Source organism: Dasypus novemcinctus, chromosome 26, assembly GCF_030445035.2.
Source record: "Dasypus novemcinctus isolate mDasNov1 chromosome 26, mDasNov1.1.hap2, whole genome shotgun sequence".
Classification (NCBI taxonomy): domain Eukaryota; kingdom Metazoa; phylum Chordata; class Mammalia; order Cingulata; family Dasypodidae; genus Dasypus; species Dasypus novemcinctus.
Genome location: NC_080698.1, coordinates 18,630,709 through 18,652,127, shown reverse-complemented (window position 1 = coordinate 18,652,127; position 21,419 = coordinate 18,630,709). Strand labels below are relative to the sequence as shown.

General features: G+C 37.4%; 1 protein-coding gene and 1 non-coding gene across 6 annotated transcripts in view; both read left to right on the top strand.

The window, feature by feature from the left end:
- The window catches only part of DENND6A (DENN domain containing 6A), a 135,549-nt gene that overhangs the window by 11,749 nt on the left and 102,381 nt on the right, over positions 1-21,419 (top strand). The window lies entirely within an intron of this gene.
- On the top strand, positions 14,320-14,426 carry LOC111762371 (U6 spliceosomal RNA). The gene has a single exon (XR_002795496.1). It is a non-coding gene; the product is annotated as a U6 spliceosomal RNA (small nuclear RNA).

Below are 21,419 nucleotides of genomic sequence, written 5' to 3'. Positions count from 1 at the left end.
TTAGAAAAATAGAAAAGTTCAGCTTTACTTGTATTATCTCATTTATTCCTTTCAGTCGTTCTAATTATTAAGTACTGTTTTAGTTTCTTAGAGTGTAACACAAATAACCATACAGTGGGTTGGCTTAACAATAGGAATTTAACTGTTTCAGAGCCTGGAAGGGTTGTTGACTGGCTGACGGCAATCTTTGGGGTTCCTTGGCTTTTCTGTCTTGTGGCAATGCACATAGCAATGTCTTTTCCTTTGTCTTCCAGTTCCATTGACTAGCTTCTGGCTGCTGCCTGAGACTTTTCCCTATGTCCAGTTTCCTTGGCTTAAAGGACTTCATCCATTTTGAATTAAGGCCCACCCTCATTCCATTTGGGCACATCTTAACTAATAACGTTGTCAAAGGTCCTATTTACAAATATGTTCACACCTGCAAGACCAGGGGTCGAGATCTGACCATACCTTTTGTACTGTTATGAATTTATCAACCACTGAACCACATTGGCTCCCCTGAGTTGTTTTTTTGTTTGTTTGAATTTTTGTTTTTAGGAGGCACTGGGTACCAAACCTGGGACCTCCCATGTAGGAAATAGGTGCTTAACCACTTGAGCCACATCTGCTCCCCTGAATTCATTTTTTAATGAGGAAAAAGAAACTTTGAGTGTTAACTTATCCAAGATCACACTTTTAATAAGCCAGGTTTTAACCCAGCTCCTTCTGACTACAAAGCCTGTGTTTCTGCCACTATACAGTGTTACCTTGGGTTAAAAATGAAAGGATCAATAAAATTGATAAAACTTTAGCTAGACTGATGGAGAATAAAAGAGAGAGGACACTAATGACTTAAATCAAATGAAAAGGGGATCATTGCTACTGACTCCCCTGAAATAAAAACAATTCTAGGAATATACTATGAAAAACTGTACACTGATAAATTAGATAACCTAGATGAAATGAACAGATTTCTAGAAACATACACTGACTCAAGAAGAAATAGAAAATCTCAACAAACCAGTGAGGACATTGAATCAGTTATCAAAAATTCCAACAAAGAAAAGCGTAGAACCATATGACTGTGTTCATAGGATAATTTTACCAAGCATTCCAAGAAGACTTAACAACAATCCTGTTCAAGCTTCCAAAAAACTGAAGAGAAGGAGCAGTTCCTAACTTGTCCTACAAGACCAAAGTTATCCTCATACCAGAGCCAGATACAACACACATATACAAGAAAAGAAAATTCAGGCCAATATCTCTTAGGAATGTAGATGCAGAAATCCTCAACAAAATATCAGCAAATTGAATTCAATAGCACAGTGAAAGAATTATACACCATGATCAAGTGAGAATTATCTCAGGTATGAATCACAAGAAAATCAATGTAATACACCACATTAACAGAATGAAAGAAAAACTACATGAATGTTTCAGTTGATGCAGAGAAGACATTTGGCAAATCCAGCACTCCTTCTTGATAAAACACCTAGAAAACTAGGAATAGAAGGAAGCTTCCTCAACATGTTAGGGGGCATATATGAAAAACCCACAGCTAACGTCATACTTATTAGTGAAAGAATACATTCTCTATAAGATCAGGAACAAGAGAAAGATGCCCACTGCTATGCTATTATTCAACATTTCCTGGAAGTTCTAGCAAGAGCAATTAGTAAAAAAAGAAAGAAAAAAAAAAGACATTCATATTGGAAAGAAATAAGTAAAACTTTTCCTATTTGCAGATGGTATGATCCTATATGCAGAAAATCATGAATAATTCACAAAAAAGCTCCTAGAGGCAAAATATGAATTCATTGAAGTGGTGGGGTATGAGAACAACACTCCCAAACCAGTAGTGTTTCTTTCTATACACTGGCACAAAAATTCCATTTATAATAGCTACTATAATAATCAGATATCTAGGAATAAATCTAATCAAGGATGCAAAGATGCACAGAAAATAAAAAAACACTGCTAAAAGAGATCAAATAAGACCTAAATAAATGGAAGGACATTCTGTGTTTATGGTTTGGAAGATTCAGTATTAAGATGTCAATTCTGTCCAAGGCAATTTACAGATTCAGCACAATCCCAATAAAAATTCCAACAGTCTTTGCAGAAATGGAAAAACCAGTCATCAAATTTACATGGAAGGGTAAGGGACCCTGAAGAGCCAAAGCCATCTTGATGAGGAACGAAATTGAAGGACTTAACACTTCCAATCTTAAAATATATTACAAAACCACAGTAATCAAAGCAACATGGTATTGGCACATGGTCACACACATAGACCAATGGAATCGAATTGAGAACTCAGAAATCAGCCCCCGTATTTATGGCCAACTGATTTTTGACAAGGGGGCAAAGACCATTTGACTGGGAAAGAATAGTCTCTTCAATAAATGGTGCTGGGAAAACTGGATCTCCATTTGTAAAAGAATGAAGCTGAACTCCCACCTCATACCATATGCAAAAATCAACTCAAAGTGGACCAAAGACCTAAATATAAGAGCCGGAACTATAAAGCTCCTAGAAGAAAACAAGGTCTTCAGGACCTTGTGCTAGGTAGTGGTTTTTTAGACTTCACCTGAAGCACAGACAGCAACAGAAAAAAAAGATCATTGGATCAGTGATACCTCATTGAAATTAAAAACTTTGGTGCCCTATAGGACTTTATCATGAAAGTAATACAACAGTTTCCACAATGGGAGAAAATATTTGAAAACCACATACTCGATTAGGGTTTAATATCTAGAATATATTGAGAAATCCTTCAATTTGAAAAACAATCCAGTTCAAAATTGAGCAAAAGATTGTAATAGACATTTCTACAAAAAGATATACAAATCAGCAAAAAGCACATGAAAAGATGCTCAACCTCATTAACCATTAGGGAACTGCAAATCAAAACCACAGTGTGATACCATTTCACATCTTCTAGAATGACTGCTATTAAAACAATGGAAAGTTCCAAGTTTTGGAGAGGATGTGGAGAAATAGAAACACTCATTGCTGGTGGTAATATAAAATGATGCAGATTTTACGTGTGAAAGACAGTTTGGCAGTTTCTCAGAAAGTTAAGTGTAGAACTGCTATATGATCTGGCAATCCCACTTCAAGGTATATACTAACAAGTATTAAAAGGAGTGACTTGAACAGATATTTTCATACTGAAGTTCATAGTGGCATTATTCACAGTTGTCAAAAGATGGAAAGGCTACAACTGAAAGCAAGAGAGTCCCATCCATCCGCCCCATGGGATCGAAGCCCCCCTCAATTAGAGGTGGAGTGGGCATCACCATCCCAGAATTCTCAGGATTGGGGAATGAACTATGGACTAAAGTAGACTTACTGGTATTCTACTATAGGTTTACTGTGATTCTAGCAGTGAAAGAAATTATACCATTGCTATGGAGGCAATGGCCGCTGGAGGTTCTGAGGGCAGGGAGAGGGAAAAACAGGTGTAATACGGGGGCATTTTTGGGACTTGGGAATTGTCCTGAATGACATTACAACAACAGGTACAGGCTGTTATATACTTTGCGATAACCTACAAAATTGCGTGGGAGAGAGTGGTAAACTACAATGTAAACTGTAATCCATACTTAGTGGCAATACTCCAAAATGTTTTCATCAATTTTAACGAATGTACCACATTAATGAAGTGTGTTAGTTAATGTGGGAAAATGTGGGAGGTGTAGGGAATGGGGCATATGGGAATCTCCTATATTTTTATGTAACATTTATGTAATCTGAGTATCTTAAAAAAAAAAAAAAGATGAAATTAACCCAAGTATCTTTCACCTGATGAATGGATAAAGAAAAAATTTGGTTATGAACACTGTGGAATATTATTCAGCCATAAAAAGGAATTAAGTTTGAAACCTGTGACAACATGAATGGACTTTTTACTCACTTCAACATGAACAAGACATCACGTTAAGTGAAAGAAGCCAGACGCAAAAGGACAACTATTGTATGATCTCACTGATAGGAAATAATTAGAATAAGCAAACTCATGGACTCAGAATCTAGTACATAGGCTACCAAGGGAATAGGGAGTTAGGGCTTAAAATGTACGGAATTTTTGTTTGGGATGATTCAAAAGTTCTGGTAATGGATGGTGGTGATGGTAGCACAATATTGTGAATATAATTAGTACTGAATTATATATATGAGTGTGGGTAAGAGTGGAAATGTTAAATTGTATATATGGTGATAGAATAAAAATTTTAAAACATCCATGCAATTGCATAACACAAACAGAAGTTAAAGCATGGACAGTACTTAATAGTACAGCTATAAAAATGTACTTTTATCAATGGTAACAAATGTACCACACCAGTGCAAGGAGTTAATAATAAGGTGGTATATGGAAATCTTGTGTTTTCTGCATGATTGTTCTGTAAAACCACAACTAATCTAACAAAAAAACAATGGACAAATTTGAATTTTTTTAGTGCAGTGGATAGGAGACTCATTTCTGTTCTGAAAGTTTTTACATGCTAGCTCCAGTGTAGGGGACTGTGCTCTCCTGGCCTTGATACTCTAACATTCATGTTTTTGAAAGTGAAAGTGAAAACTGAACCAAAACAAATGTAATATGCCGCTTGCAGTTTGAGCTAAAATTCTTAAAGTAGCTACAGCAGTGGTTTAAATTAATTCCCCAAAGTTTTCCTCTTGATTGCTGAAACTAAATATAATGACTTGAGGTAACCTTTCTTACCCAGTACCATTTTTTGAGTTGTGTACAAGAGGTTTTAAACATTTTCCAGTCCTTTATATGTCAAAATGCTTTAATATCCCTGTGAAAAGAATAGTAGACAACTTCTATTTGGAGAAAAGAATAGCTGGACCTAGAACAGTGTGACCTATGCCAATGATAAGTGTTAGATATCCTGAATGTCAGTATTTTCTGATTTACCTAGGCCTTTAAGGATCAGTTATATTTTTTGATCAAATATAGGACTGAGCATTTAAGTTCAGTGGAGAGTTTAAAAAACCTCAAAAATGATTTAGACTTATGAATGGTAAAGCAATTGTAGTCATACTGGTAACTGACTTTTATTTATACAAGAAGAAAACAGATTAAAAATAAATTCTTTAATAATCTGTAACTTGAGTAGATATAGCTCAAGTGGTTGAGTGCCTACTTCCTATGTACGAGGTCCTGGGTTCAATCCCTGGTACCACCAAAAAAAAAATCTCTAACAAGTGTTCCACAAGAATGCAAGGTATTGGTGGAGGGGTAATGTATGGGAATTCTGCATGTTATGCATGATTGTTTTATAAGCTCACATCTTCTCTAATTTTTAATATATATATATCAATAAATTCAAAGTAAGCTCATTTGGAATTGTGCAAATTTTCAAACCATGTTTCTCATTTGCCTTACATTTCATGGACTGATGCTGCTGCACAAACTGTACATTTTCTAGCTTCAGTTTCTCTAAGAAGCTGTGATGACACTAGTGATGTACCAGGCATTGTTTGTGAAGCTAACTTCCAATAAATATACTGGAATTCTAATGATACTTTTTCATATATCCTGAGTTATTTTTTTATCAAGTAAAATTTGAATTTAAACCATTTACAGGTAATACTGATGGAATAAACTTGTTAAATTATTATTTTTTACTTATTTGTATATAAAGGTACTAGAATGGGATTAGAAACTGTTTTACATGCTATTTGGATGATGCAGAATTAAAGTTTAATTTAAAATCTTAAAAAAATTAAACCTCAAAATACTATACTGTCATAACAAAACTAACTTTCATTGAATATGAAAATACAGAAATCATCTTTTTTAATTAGCCTAGATTTGGACTTTTGATCTCTTTTGGAGGGGTGATTTTATTTATGTTGGCCATCAGAGGAATTAGAGTGCCAGGACTTGTAGTCTGACAGACTGGGATTTAAGTTCTTATCCTGATAGCAGTTCATGATCACAAGCAGATGTTTAGGTGGATGATAATAGTTTCTACTTCTCAGTGTTTTTGTGAAAAGTAATTTAGTGCAGGTATGTCTATTATAGTACCTGGCACAAGGAAAGCACTTGTTATTATAATTATTTTTTTAGGGTTTCTGAAATAATGAAAAAGTTACCTTTTTGGATTAGTTCATGTGAATTCTATCAGTATTATAATTTGATAAATTCCTGCTTAATAATAGGGTTTTTCATAAATAATGTAAGATTAATTGGAGGGGGTGAAATCATGAAATTATTGTTAGTACCTATAATAGGAGCACAGGAGCCTTAATTACTTGTTTATTTAGCATCTACCATGTGCAAAGGATTCCATTAGGTGTCTTAATCAAAAGATGAAGACATAAAAATCCCTACTATCCACGGATTAAGTGAAATGATAAATAAGAGCAGCTAGTGAGTGCTGAATGACAAATGAATTTTTTAGAGACGAAGTGAACATTTCTGGTGGAAGGTAAGAATTGAACTGACTGTAAAATTTTTAAAAATTAGCTAATATAGGTAAGAAAATTAAACACATATTCATTGAAGAGACATTGTAGAAATTATAAAAAAATGAAATGGAGATCACTTGTCATTTCATCTGCTAAATATCAATAGAAATTTGATAGGTAGATGTGAAAATGGTAAAGCAGTTCCTAAGCACGAACAAAGGATGAAGTAGAAAAGTTCAGAGCATATATAGGATAGTAAATAGACTATGTACTGAAATGTTAAGATCTTCACCATCTTATATTAAATGAAAAAGCAGGTTGGAAAAACTATATAATATAGTTTGTTAAAAAAATAGTTTTCTTTGAAAGATACACAAGAAATTGTTTAATACTGGTTATAGTAGACGAGGAAGACCTTGAGGTCAGTGAAAAGAGAACTAATTTTTATTTTATGCCTATATAAGATTTGAATTGTGAGTTTATGCCTATATCTTTCCTGAATTGAGATATGACTCACCATACAATGCACTCTTAAACTGTACAGTTTTATGGTTTTTAGTACATTCACCCATCATGCCTATCTAATTCAGAACATTTTCATCACCCCAAAAAGCAACCCTTCCCTTTCCTCCTACCTTTAGGAACCACTAATCTACTTTTTGCCTTTATGGATTTTTCTGTCCTGGGCATTTCATATAAATGGGATCAGCATGTGGCCTTTCATGTGTCTGGCTTCTTTCACTTAGCATAATGTTTTCAGAGTTCATTCATGTTATAGCATGTCCCAGTATTTCATTCCTTTTGATGGTTGAATAATATTCCATTGTATGGATATTCCACATATTTTTATTCATTTGTGAGTTAAAGGACATTTGCGTTGTTTCACATTATAAATTAAGTGTTTATAAACAATCATATAGAAGTGTTTGTATGAATATTTGTTTTAAATTTCTGGTATATATATGAAATTACTGGGCCATATGGTGTGACAGTTTGAAGTTCTTTTGTGAATCTCAAAAAGAGAAGGATTATGTTTTTTATAGGTGTGAGACCCTTTTTGATTGGATGATGTCACTGAGGTGTAACTCTGGTTGAGTCTCTGCCCTCTTACTGGAGCTGATATAAATGGAAATAGAGAGACACACACACAAGGAAAGGGAGTCACCATATTATATTGATCCTGCAATGTGAGACAGAGGACTGTAGGAAAACAGAAGCCCTAAGAGGTTCAAGGAGTCGAGGCCCAGGGAAAGATATGCCACATGTCTGGTAGCTCATAGCTGAACTTGGGAAGAAATCAGAGCAGCCGTGACTGAGGGGAGGCCTGGAAGAGACAAGACTTATGCCTGGTTGCACACAGCTGAGCTCTGGGAGACTATAGATTCTGGAAGGGAAGACAGAGATCAGTGACCATCTTTGCCATGGGGTAGGATACTAGAATCAACAGTATCTGACTTTGGTGAGAAAGCATCTCTGATGGTGCCTTGATTTGGATATTTCAGAGCCTTGGAAGTATAAGCTTTACCCCAAATAAATTTCTCATCATAAAAGCCAACCTGATGGGAGTTCAGTGGGAAGATAGTGTCAGAGAAGGCAGGCAGGGCTGAACTCTCACAAAAGTAATGGAGAAAGGGCCAAAAGCTGTCCAAGGGACCTGCTCTGGGGTCAGCAGACAAAGGCAGTGCTATGCTTTACTCAGGAGGGTGAGGGACAGTGAGGTGAACCTGACACAATAAACATGAGAACACTGTGGTCAGGAAGGGCTCCAATCCCCACCCTCAAGACATTAAGGCTGAATAAAACCCCTGGCTCACTGCAGCCAACTGAGAGGGGAACACATGTCTTCCTACCTGTCTGCTGTTACAAGGGAAGAGGGGGTGCGTCAGAGTGAGGAGAATGGTTTCTCTTTAGTGAATTCAACCAGCAGAGCCCGCTTTGAATCTTGACTCTGGACAGACCAGAAACAAAGGAAGGCAGAATTTGAAGAAAACACCTCTATGGAAGGGTTCGCTGATAAGCACCATCTGTTGACCAACCAGAAAATTATAAGCAGAAAAGGTCTCTCTCTAGCTCTACCCCTGGGAGAAACTCTGCACTACATTAGTGTGTCACTGGCCTGATTTTTATGACTTATGCTGGGTAATTTTAAAGATGCAGAATAAGTTGAGTCAAAAATCAAAGAAGAGCTATAAAAAAAAAAAACCCACAAAACCCAAAAAACACTGGGCAAGAGAGAGAACTTGACCATCAGAGTAAATTCACCAGTGTATGCAGATGCTACACATCAGCAAAAATTTACAAGCCACACTAGGAAATGGGGAGAGATGACCCAGTCAAAGTAACAAACAAAATATCCTGATGATGATAGAAGGTTAAGGACACTAATCAATGATAATCACAGAAATCTTCTAAATCAGTCCAAAGAGCCAAAGGCAAATTGACAAAGGGATAAAGGATATTAAGAAGACACTGGGTGAGCATAAAGAACAATTTGAAAGCCTGCAAAGAAAATGAAATGAAATTTCATGAAATTATGGAAATGAAAGACACAATGGATGAGGTTAAAAATACGTTAGAGGCATATAAGAACAGATTAGAATTGCTCAAAAACAGAATTAGTGATTTTGAGCCCAGGCCATCCAAACTTGAAAAGACAGAAGAACAGAAAGAGTAAAGGATGGAAAAAATGGAACGTGATCTCAGGGAATTGAATGACAATGCAAAATGAACAAATACATGTGTTACTGGTGTCCCCTAAAGAGGAGAATAGAAAAGGGGCAGAAAGAGTATTTGAGGAAATCACCAAAACTTTCCATCCCTTATGAAAGACATATATATCAATATCCAAGAAGGACTATGCACTCCAAACAAAATAAATCCAAATAGACATACTCTGAGACACGTACTATCTGGAATGACTAATATCAGAGGTAGAGAGGGGATTCTGACAATAGTAAGAGAGAAGCATAGTATCACATACAAGGGAACATGAATAAGATTAAGTGCTGACGTCTCATCAGAAATTATGGTGGCAAGAAGAAAGTGGTGTGGTGTATTTGAAGTACTGAGAGAGAAGAACTGCCAATCAAGAATTCTTTTATCTGGCAAAACTGTCCTTCAAAAATGAGGGTGATCAATCAGCAAAGTAGTAGCACAGTAATGAACCCTAATAGCTCGTGCTACAGGGCAGTTAGTAATCACCCAGAGTTACTGAAAGCACCTGTTTAGGGGCTCCAGGAGACTGCGAGAGCATCCTGCAACATTCTTGAAAGAATGGAATGAGGAGACTGCACATCTTCAGAGAAGATTTGTGAGTAGAGCACTCCATGCTGCAGAGGCTGGGGCCTATACACCACCATCGGGAAATATTCCATTGCTGAAATTGGAAGTTCCTGTTTCCCAGAAACGGGGGAGAAAGAGATGGTTGGGCACCAACTTCAGGTACTGATTAGTAAATTCGGCTGGCTAAAGTATAACTCTAAGAACAGCTAAAGTTTGAACCTGTCCAAGTCAGAAAGAGGCCGGTAGCTACCATTTTGATTCTGCCCCCAGTGTGATGGGAAAAGCCGGGTTGATCAAAAATTGTGGTGATGGTAGGGACTGACTTCTTTCCACTCAGATCAGCCTGCAGCCCTAGCCTGGACTTCAGCCTTACCTCTGGTTGGGAGGAAGCTGGCAGGATCTGCACCACCCACTCCAGGTAACTGCAGGATCATTCGGCTGGCACAGACTGAATAATTGGAAGTCTTCCTCAGCAACTGCAGTCATTTTGGACCCGCATGACATAGATTGCTGCCCACACTTGCAACACCATCCACATTCAAGGCAGGGGAGAAGGGGACATGGAGCTTCATCAGTCCCTCCGGGCAACTTTAGATAGTCTTGCCTGCACAGCTTGGATTATTATACACAGTTGTGGCTCTGTCTCTACCCCTGGCAAAGGAGAAAGATGGGAGAAGCTTCTTTGGTCCTTGGCGTGCTGCAGGCAGATTGAGCCTCCACAGCTTATAGCACCAACTACATCCTCAGCTCATACTATACAACCAGCAAGGGAGAAAGGGCAAGAAAGCCCACTAAAGAGAGAAACTGCACCCAGAATAAATACATCTCAAGCAAGATGCCAAGACACCAATAAAAACTACTATCCATACCAAGAAACAGGCAGATATGGCCCAGTTGAAGGAACAAGATAAGTCTAAAGATGACATAAAGGAGTTGAGACAGTTGATCATAGATATTCAAATCTCCTTAATAAAATTGAATGAGATGACTAAAGAGATCAAGGATATTAAGAAGACATTGGACATTTAGGTTGTTTCCAACTTTTGGCAATATAAATAATGCTACTGTGAACATTGTGTGCATATATTTGCTCATGTCCCTGGTTTAAATTCTTCTGGGTGTATACTCAGTAGTGGATCATATGGCATTTCTATAGTTAGCTTCCTAAGGAACTGCCAGACTGTCCTCCACAATGGTTATACCATTCTGCATTCCCACCAGCAGTGGAAAAGAGTTCCCATTCCTCCACATACTCTCCCAACACTTGTAGTCCTCTGTTTTTTTAATAGCCTCCAGTCTAATGGCTGTACGATATATCATTGTAGTTTTTTTTTTAAAGATTTATTTTTTATTTATTTCTCTCCCCTTCCCCCCCCGCCAGTTGTCTGTTTTCTGTGTCCATTTGCTGCGTGTTCTTTGTCCGCTTCTGTTATTGTCAGCGGCACAGGGATCTGTGTCTTTTTTTTCTGTTGCGTCATCTTGCTGCATCAGCTCTCCGTGTGTGTGGCGCCATTGTTGGGCAGGCTGCACTTTCTTTCGTGTTGGGCGGCTCTCCTTACCGGGCGCACTCCTTTCACGTGGGGTTCCCCTACGTGGGGGCACCCCTGTGTGGCAGGGTACTCCTCGCGTGCATCAGCTCTGTGCGTGGGCCAGCTCCACACGGGTCAAAGGAGGCCCGGGGTTTGAACTGTGGACCTCCCATGTGGTAGGCAGATGCCCTAGCCACTGGGCCAAGTCTGCTTCCTCATTGTAGTTTTGATTTGCATTTACCCAATAGCTAGTGATGTTGAGTATCTTTTCATGTGATTTTTAGCAGTTTGTATTTCTTCTTTGGAGAAGTGTGTATTCATATCACTTGTCCATTTTTTAAATGGGTTGCTTGTCTTTTTATTTTCGAGGTGTAGGATTTCTTTATATATACTGGATACTAGTCCCCTATCAGATATATGGTTACCAAATATTTTCTCCCACTGAACCTAGAGTTAGTACTCAAGTTGATAGGTTTATGTCCAAGAGACTTAAATCTTTGGGCTTTCCATGTGCCAGTTGGGCCCTGAATCTTGAACAGAGTGGCAACACCTACTTTCCAGTTCATTGAACTTACCCAGGATAACAAGGAGATGATGATGGACAATGACCATCTCAAGGAACAGAGAGAGTCTACAACTCCAAGCAAGATAGTCTCATCCATCTACCCCAGGGATTTAAACCCCTTTTCAAGTAGAGGCGGAGTGAGCATCACCATCCCAGAAACCTCAGAATTGGGGAATGAATGATGGACTAGTATAGACTTATTATTATTCTACTATAGACTTATCATTATTCTAGCAGTGGAAGGAATTTTATCATTCATGTGGAAGCAGTGGCCCCTAGAAGTTCTGAGGGAGGGAAAGGGAAAAATAGGTGTAATATTGGGACATTTTGGAGACACTTTAACTGTCTGGAATGACGTTGCAATGACAGATACAGGCCATTCTAGATCTTGTCATAACTTACCAAATTGTGCTGGACAGAATTTAAATTGCAATATAAACTATAATCCCCACTTAGTGGTAATTATAACAAATACACCACACAAATGAAGGATATTGTAAATGTGGGAAAGTGTGGGAGGAATAGGGAGTAGGGCATATAGGAATCTCTTACATTTTTAATGTACCATTTGTGTAATCTAAGTATCTTTAAAAAAAGCATATTAAAAACAAAAGTGGAAATACCTGTTGATGTTGCAACAACAGATATAGGCCATTATATCTCTTGTCATAACTTACAAAATTGTGTGGGAGAGAGTTAAAACTATAATGTAAACTATAATCCACACTTTATTGGCAATGCTCCACTTTGTGTTCATCAATTGTATCAAATGTACCACATAATGAAGGATGTTATTAATGTGGCAGAGTGTGGGAAGGGTAGGGAGTGGGGCATATGGGAAACCCCTACGTTTTTATTTAATGTTTTTGTAATCTAAGTATCTTAAAAATATATATATTAAAAAAATAGCTGATCTTATGGGAATGAAAGGCACAATAAATGAAATTATAAATACACTGGACGGAAGTGGATGTGGCTCAAGTGATCGGGCTTCTGCCTACCATATGGGAGCACCCAGATTCAATCCCTGCGGCCTCCAGGTAAAGTGTGACTGTGTGGCGAGCCAGTGCCTGCGTGGTGAGGTGAGCGCTCATGTAAGTGCCTCCATGGTGAGCCAAGTGTCCACGTGGTGAACCAGTGTCTGCTCAAGTGAGTCATGCAGCAGGATGATGGTGCAACAAAAGACAAAGGGGAACGTCAAGGTGTGGCACAACAGACACCAGGAACTGAGGTGGCGCAAGTGACAGGGAGCCTCTCCACATCAGAGGTCCCAGGATCAAATCCCAGTGAATCCCAGAGGAAAAAAAAAGAATAAAAGACAGAAAGAGAAATAAATACAGGAGATTACACAGCGAATGGACACAGCCAAAAAAAGCAGGGTGAAGGAGGAGGGGGAGGGGAAAAATACACTAGAGACATGTAACATCAGATTGGTGAGCTTGAAGACTCGGCCTCTGAATGTAAACATATAAAAGAACAGATGAAGAAAAGAATGAAAAAAATTGAGCAAGGCCTCAGGGAACTAAATGGCAGCAAGAAACTTGCAAACATATGTGTCATGGATGTCCCAGAAGGAAAAGAGAAGGAAAAAGGGGCAGAAGGAATATTTGATGAAATAATGGCAGAAAATTTCCCAACCCTTTTAAAAGACGTAGATATCTGTGTCCAAGAAGCACAACGTACTCCTATCCGAATAAATCTGAATAGACCAACTGTAATACACATACTAATCAGACTGTTAAATGCCAAAGACAGAATTTTGAGAGTAGCAAGAGAGAAACAAAACAACATATAAGAAATACCCAATAAAATTAAGTGCCGATTTCTCATCAGAAAGCACAGAGGCGAAAAGGCAGTGGTAGGATATATTTAAGATACTGCAAGAGAAAAACTTACAGCCAAGAATCTTATATCCAGTAAGATTGTCTTTCAAAAATGAGGACGAGTTTAGAATATTCACAGATAAAAAGAAACCAAGAGTGTTTATAACAAAGAAACTGGCCTTGCAGGAAATACTAAAGGGTGTGCTACAGTCTGAAAAGACAGGAGAAGGAGTCTGGGAAGAGAATCTAGAAATGAAGAGTATATCAGTAAAAGTAACAAAATGTCTGAAAAGAGGGGTAAATATGAAATATGACAGATAAAACCCAGAGGTCAAAATGGGTGAAGTAAGAACTGCCTTTACAGTAGCAACATTGAATGTTAATGGTTTATAGTCAATCAAAACACTGGTAGAATGGATAAGAAAATACGAGCTATCAATATGCACTCTGGAAGAGACACCTTAGACCCAATGATACCAGTAGATTGAAAGACTGGAAAAAAATTCCATACATGCAGTAAAAAAAAAAAAGTAGCTATGCTTAGATGAAATAGAATTTAAAAGACACTAGTAATGTGCAATATGAGGAGACAGGAAAAAAAATTCCATTTACAATAGTGACTTAAAGAATCACATATCTAGGAATAAACTTAACCAAGAATGTAAAGCACTTGTATTCAGAATACTACAATGCATTGTTAAAAGAAATCAAAGAAGTGCTCGCTTCGGCAGCACATATACTAAAATTGGAACGATACAGGGAAGATTAGCATGGCCCCTGCTCAAGGATGACAGGCAAATTCGTGAAGCGTTCCATATTTTTAGCCAGGCCCTGAGCCTCAACAGACTTCAGCTCCTACAGTCTGGTTTATTGGACTTACTCCACTCAGCTAACATGGAGTTGAAGAATGTCAACAACCACACCATGGAGCCTAGAGTGCCTACAACTGAAAGCAGGAGGATTGCATCCAGTATCCATGTGGAATCTAAGCCCCCTCTTGACTTAGATGTGGAATGGACACAACCAATCCAAGGTCCACAGGATGGAGGAATACAGTAAGGATCAGAGTGGACTTAATGATATTCTATTCATGAACTATTGTGGTTAGTAATCGAGAAAATGTGGCATTGGTGTGGAAAAAGTGGCCATGATGGCTGCTGGGTGCAGGGAATGGGAGGAGGAGATGAGATGTGGAGGCATTTTCGGGACTTGGAGTTGTCCTGGGTGGTGCTGCAGGGACAATTACCGGACATTGTATGTCCTCCCATGGCCCACTGGATGGAACATGGGAGAGTGTGGGCTATGGTGTGGACCATTGGCCATGGGGTGCAGTGATGCCCAGAAATGTACTCACCAAATGCAATGGATGTGTCATGATGAAGGGGGAGAGTGTTGCTGTGGGGGTGGGGTGGGGTGGGGTAGGTGGGGGTGAATGGGGACCTCATATTTTTTGAATGAAATATTTAAAAAAAAAATGAATTAAAAAAGAAATCAAAGAAGACATAAATAAACAGAGGAATATTCCATACTCACAGATTGGAAGATTAAATATCATTAAGATCTCATTCTACCCAAATTGGTATGCAGATTCAATGCAATTGCAATTAAAATTCCATCAGCATTTTTTAAACAAATGGAAAACACAGCCAAGTTTATTTGGAGGGGTACAGGGTCCTGAATAGCCAGAAACATCTTAAAAAGGAAAAGTGAAATAATATTACCTAGCTAAAATAGTAAAAACAGCATTGTACTGGCAGAGAGACACATAGACCAATAGAACCAAATTGATGGTTCAGAAACAGACCCTCTCATTTATGGTCAAGTGATTTTTGACAAGCCTATCAAACTCACCCTGCTCCGACAGAACAGTCCCTTCAACAAACGGTGCTGGGAGAACTGGATATCCATAGCCAAAAGAAGGAAAGAGGATCCCTCTCTCACACCTTATTAAAAAAATAACTCAAAACGTTTCACAGATCAAAATATAAAAGCAAGAACCATAAAGCTTCTAGAAGAGCATGTAGGAAAACATCTTTAAGAACTCGTGATTGGTGGTGGATTCTTAAAGGTGATAAGAGGAGTTCTGAGAATGATTCCTGATGCTTAATGTATGTGGAAGTTTTAAAGAACTTTATTTTAAAATGTGGAGATGTACGGAGTTGACAGTAACACATTACAGTAACAGCTGGCTTATAACTGGGAATGTGGCTGGAAACGGTAGTCTAGGGATATAAGTGTCAATTGAAAGAAAGCTAGAATATAATATAGGGAGTGAATAACATAGTGAACCCAGAGATGGATGAGAAATGTGGTTGATGGTCCACATGGAATAGTGTCCTTCTGGAGCTGGAGGAGATGTACATCACCGTTTGAATGTGGTGGGAATGTGGAAATGTGGAAAAATACAACTGTAGTGAACTATGGACTGTGGTTCACAGCAATACTGTAGTATTCATACATCTGTGCCAAAGATGTACTGTGTTGATAATGGGGGAGTGTGGAAAAGTGTGCCAAATGTATGCTATGGACCATGTTTTGTGGTAATAGTCTGATGATGATATCTCATAATCTGTAATAAGTTCCATCAAGGTATGGTGTGTTGATAAAGGGTGTTATAAGGAAATTCTGTATGCATACACGATTTTTTGTAAGCTCACAACTTTTGTAATTAAAATATATTAAAAAAAAATAGGGTGGGTTGGAAAAATTCACCAAATATAAGATGTTTTGGTTAGTAATAATATTTTGAAGATGGTCTTTCATCATTTGTTAAAAATGTTTTACAACAATGCAAGATAGTGGGGTGAGGTATGAGAGTCCTGTATGGTGTTATGCTAGTTCGTTTTATAAGTTGGCAATTTTAGCTATGTACTTACTGTTTATGTATGAGTGATATACTTAAATTTTTAAGTGAAAAAAAAAGGGTGAGTTTAAAGTCTTCACAAAGAAAAACTGAAAGAGTATGTTACCAAAAGGCCAGAATTACAAGAGATACTAACGGGAGTGTTGCAGCCTGACAGGAAAAGAAAGACAAGGGCAAGAAACTTGGAGAAGAAAGTAGAAATGAAGATTATTATAAAGGGTAAATTAAGGTGTAAAAGACAAACAATAGTAAGATATGACAATGGAAAGCCAAAGAATAAAATGGACGAAGTAAGTAATACCTTACAGTAATAACATTGAATGTTAATGGCTTTTGAATTCCCCAATCAAGAGACTTAGACTGATAGAATGGATAATAAAAATTTGCCATCTCTATGCTGTCCATGAGAGACTCACCTCAGACATAAGTACACAACCAGGTTGAAAGTGAAAATTTTAAAATGCTATTCCATGCAAATAGTAGCCAACAAAGAACTGAAGTAGTGATATTAATGGTGGACAAAAATGTTTTAAATGCAAAGCTGTTATAAGGGGTGAAGAATGCCATTATATATTTATAAAAGACAAAATTCACAAAGAAGAAATAACTAGATATCTATGCCTCTTACCTTGATGCCCCAAGATACAGAAGGCACACGCTGGCAGAACTGAAGGGAGTAACCAATATCTGTGTAATAATAGTTGGAGACTTCATTACACCACTCTCAGTATTGGATAGAACATCTGGACAGAGGATAAATAAACAGCCTGAATTATATGATAAATGAATGACCTAACAGGTATTTATAAAGCATTGCAGCCCTAAACGGCAGGACATATATTCTTTTCAAGTGCTTTTGGAGCCTTCTTCAGGAGATCATGTGTTGGGTTATAAGACAGGTCTCAATAAATTGAAAAAGATTGAAATTTTATAAATACTTCCTCTGATCATAACAGAATGAAGCTGGGAAAGGGGGAAATTCATAAATATATTGGGATTAAAGGATACACTTAATTGTTAGTGGATCAAGGGAGAAATAGCAAGAGAAATCAAATATGAATCAAAATGAGAACAGCTTATCAAAACCTATGACACACTGTGAAGGCAATTCTGAGAGGGAAATTTATAGCCCTCAATGTTTACATTAAAAAAGAAAGAGTGAAAATTACAGATCTACCTGCACACTTGAAGGAACTAGAAAAGGAACAGCAAACTAATGTCAAACCAGGCCAAAGGAAAGAAATAGTAAAGATCAGAGGAGAAATAAATCTAGAACAAACAAAAAAAACCAAACAACAAACAATAGAATTAGCCAAACCAAAAGCTTGTTCTTTGAATAGATCAACAAAATCAACAAACCCTTAACTAGACTGACAAAAAAGAGAGAAGATGCAAATATAAATTTGGAATTGAGAGGGGTGATGTTACCACTGACTCCACAGAAATGAGTGATCATAAGAGTATACTATGAAGAACTTATGCCACAAAACTGGATGATGTTGATGAGATGGAAAAATTTCTAGAAACACATGAACAATTACACTGATCCTAGGAGAAATCATAGACCTCAAGAAACAAATCTTAAATTAAGAGATTGGAACATTCATCAAAAACTTCCCAAAGATGAAAAGCCCAAGGCCAGATGACTTCACAGGTGAATTCTACCAGTCTTTCAAAGGCTATCTAATACCAGTCTTGCTCAAGCTCTTCCAAAAAATTGAGCAGGAAAGAATGCTACCAAACTCATTCTATGAGACCAACATCACCCTAATACCAAAACACATGATACAATAAGAAAAGAAAATTACAGACCAATATCTAATGAATATAGATGCAAAAATCCTCAACAAAATACTTGCACACCAAATCCTATAGCACATTAAAATAATTATACACTGTGACCAAGTGAGTTTTATCCCAACTATGCAAGTGTAGTTCAACACAAGAAAATCAATTAGTGTAATAAACTACATTAATAAATTGAAGAATAAAAATCACATGGTCCTATTATTTGATGCGGAAAAGGCGCTTGACTAAATACAGCACAATTTCTTGATAAAAACATTCCAGAAGATAGGGATAGAAGGAAGCTTTTTCAATAAGATAAAGTGCATAAATGAAAACCCTACAGCTAGCACTGTATTAAATGGTGAAAGACTGAATGCTTTCCTGCTAAGATCAAGTAAAAAACAAGGATGCCTACTATCTCCACTGTCATTTAGCAATGTGCTAGAAGTTCTAGCTAGAGTAATTAGGCTAGATAAAGAAATAAAAGTCATCCAAATAAGAAAGGAAAAAGTAAACTTTCTCTGTTCGCTGTTGATATGATCCTAAATCTAGAAAATCTTGAAAAATCCACAAGAAAACAACCAGAACTAATAGATGAATTCAGCGAAGTACTGGGATATGCAAAAATCAATAGTATTTCTATACGCTACTGATGAGCAATCTGAGGAAAAATCAGAAAAAAAATCTCATAATAGTGACTAAAAGAATCAAATATTTAGGAATAAACTTAACCAAGGACATAAAGGACCTGTATTCAGAAAACTACAAAACATTGCTAAAAGAAACCAAAGACGACTTAAATAGAAGGACATTCCTTGTTCATGAACTGGAAGACTAAACATTGTTAAGATGTCAATTTTACCCAAACTGGTTTACAGATTGAATGCAATCCCAAAAAGATTCCACAGGAACGGGGGTAGCTCAGTGGTTGAGCACCTGCTTCCCATATACAAGGTGTCGAATTCAATCCCTGGTACCTCCTTAATAAAAAAAAATTTGAACAGCCTTTTTGCAGAAATGGAAAAGTCAATTATCAAATTTATTTGGAAGCATAAGGAGCCTCAAATAGCCAAAACTTGTCTTATAAAAGAATAAAGAAGAGTAGGATAGATGGAACATAAGGCATTTTTGGGGAATTAGAATTTTTCTTCATGATGTTGCAATAACAGAGACCATTTTAAATTTCATCAAAACCTGTAAAAGTGTATGGTTCAAAATGTAAACCATAATGTAAACCATTGACCACTGTTAGCAGTGTTTCAGTGTTTGCATATCAACTGTAACAAACATACCATCTGCATGTAAAATGTTATTAATAGGGGAGGGTGGAAAAGGGAAAAGACTTTGGGTATATAGGAATCCCCTGTATTTTCTGTGTTACTTTTTTGGAACCTAAAGCAGCTTCTTTTTAGATAAAGTGAAAAAAGTAAGACGGTGGGGGAATATATGGAAGAAATGTCAACTGTACAAAAAAAAAAGTGGAGGGCTCTCATTTCCTGGCAGTAAAACATGTTACTTGGCTACAGTGGTAAAAGCTGCAAGGTACTGGCGTTAAGACATGCAAATTGACCAATAGAACTGACTAAACACTCAGAAATAGACCCTCACATTCAAGGGTCAAGTGATTTTTGACAAGGCTTTCCAGCCCTCTCAGCTGGGCCAGAACAATCTATTCAACAAATGGTACAGGGAAAACTGGTAGCCATATCCAGAAGAAAGAAAGGAGACCCCTATCTCACACCTTATGTAAAAGTTAACTCAAAATGGATCCAGCATCTAAATACAAAAGGAACAACCATAAAATTCCTAGTAGAAAACATAGGAAAAAATTTCTTCAAAGTCTTATGTTAGGTGGTTAATTTTCTAAACCTTACAGTCAAAGCACGAGCAACAACAACAAAAAAGAGATAACTGGGAAACGGACTCGGCCCAGTGGTTAGGGCGTCCGTCTACCACATGGGAGGTCCGTGGTTCAAACCCCGGGCCTCCTTGACCCGTGTGGAGCTGGCCCATGTGCAGTCCTGATGCGCGCCAGGAGTGCCTTGCCATGCAGAGGTGTCCCCCGCGTAGGGGAGCCCCATGCGCAAGGAGTGTGCCCATAAGGAGAGCTGCCCAGCGCGAAATAAGTGCAGACTGCTCAGGAATGGCGCCGCCCACACTTCCCGTCCCACTGACGACAGAAGCGGACAAGACGCAGCAAATAGACACAGAAAACAGACAACTGGGGAAGAGGGGAAATTAAATAAAATAAAATAAATCTTAAAAAAAAAAAAAGATAACTGGAAATCCTCAAAATTCAACACTTTTGTACCATCAAGGACTTTGTTTAAAGCAGGGGTTCTTTTTTTTTTTTTTTTTAAAGAAATCAATTTTATTGATATATATTAATACAGCATATAATTCATCCAAAGTGTACAATTAGTGGTATTTGGTATAGTCACATAGATGTGTTCATCCATTCCATCATTATTAGAGCATTTTCATTATTTCAACAACAATAATAAACAAGAAAATTCCTCATCTCTCAGTCTCTGTATGCTTCCCCCACTGTACAAAGCTGTGTTTTTGGCTGTTCGAACCAAAGTGCATAATCAGTGGCTTTTAGTATAATCACAATGTTTTATATTCATCATCTTAAAAATTTTAGAACAATTTCATTCTTCTAAAAAGAAAGACTCCACACCCCTTAGCATTCCTTCCTCAGATCTACATAACCACTAGTATAATTTCATCTTTATAAATTGATTTTTATTTACATTTCATATAAATGGCATCATACAATATGTAGTACTCTGTGTCTGGTCTCCTTCACTTAGTATAATGGGTTTTTTTTTGGCCTCACATTAACATTTTGACTGTAGTAATAACCTATATTTGTTCAGCTTCAGAGAAAAACTGTCTTATACCCATATTCATAATATATTTATATTTCACATAATATGTTTAGTTCATAGTAGGGCATTTATACAGTATTTGTGCTTTTTTTTCTGGTTTGCTTCACTTAACATAATGTTCTCCACGTTCATCCATGTTGTCATATGTTTCACGACTTCATTTCTTACTGCTGCATAATATTTCATTGTGTGTGCACGCCACAATTTGTTTATCCATTCATCAGTTGATGGACACTGAGTTGTTTCCAACTTCTGGCTATCATGAATAAT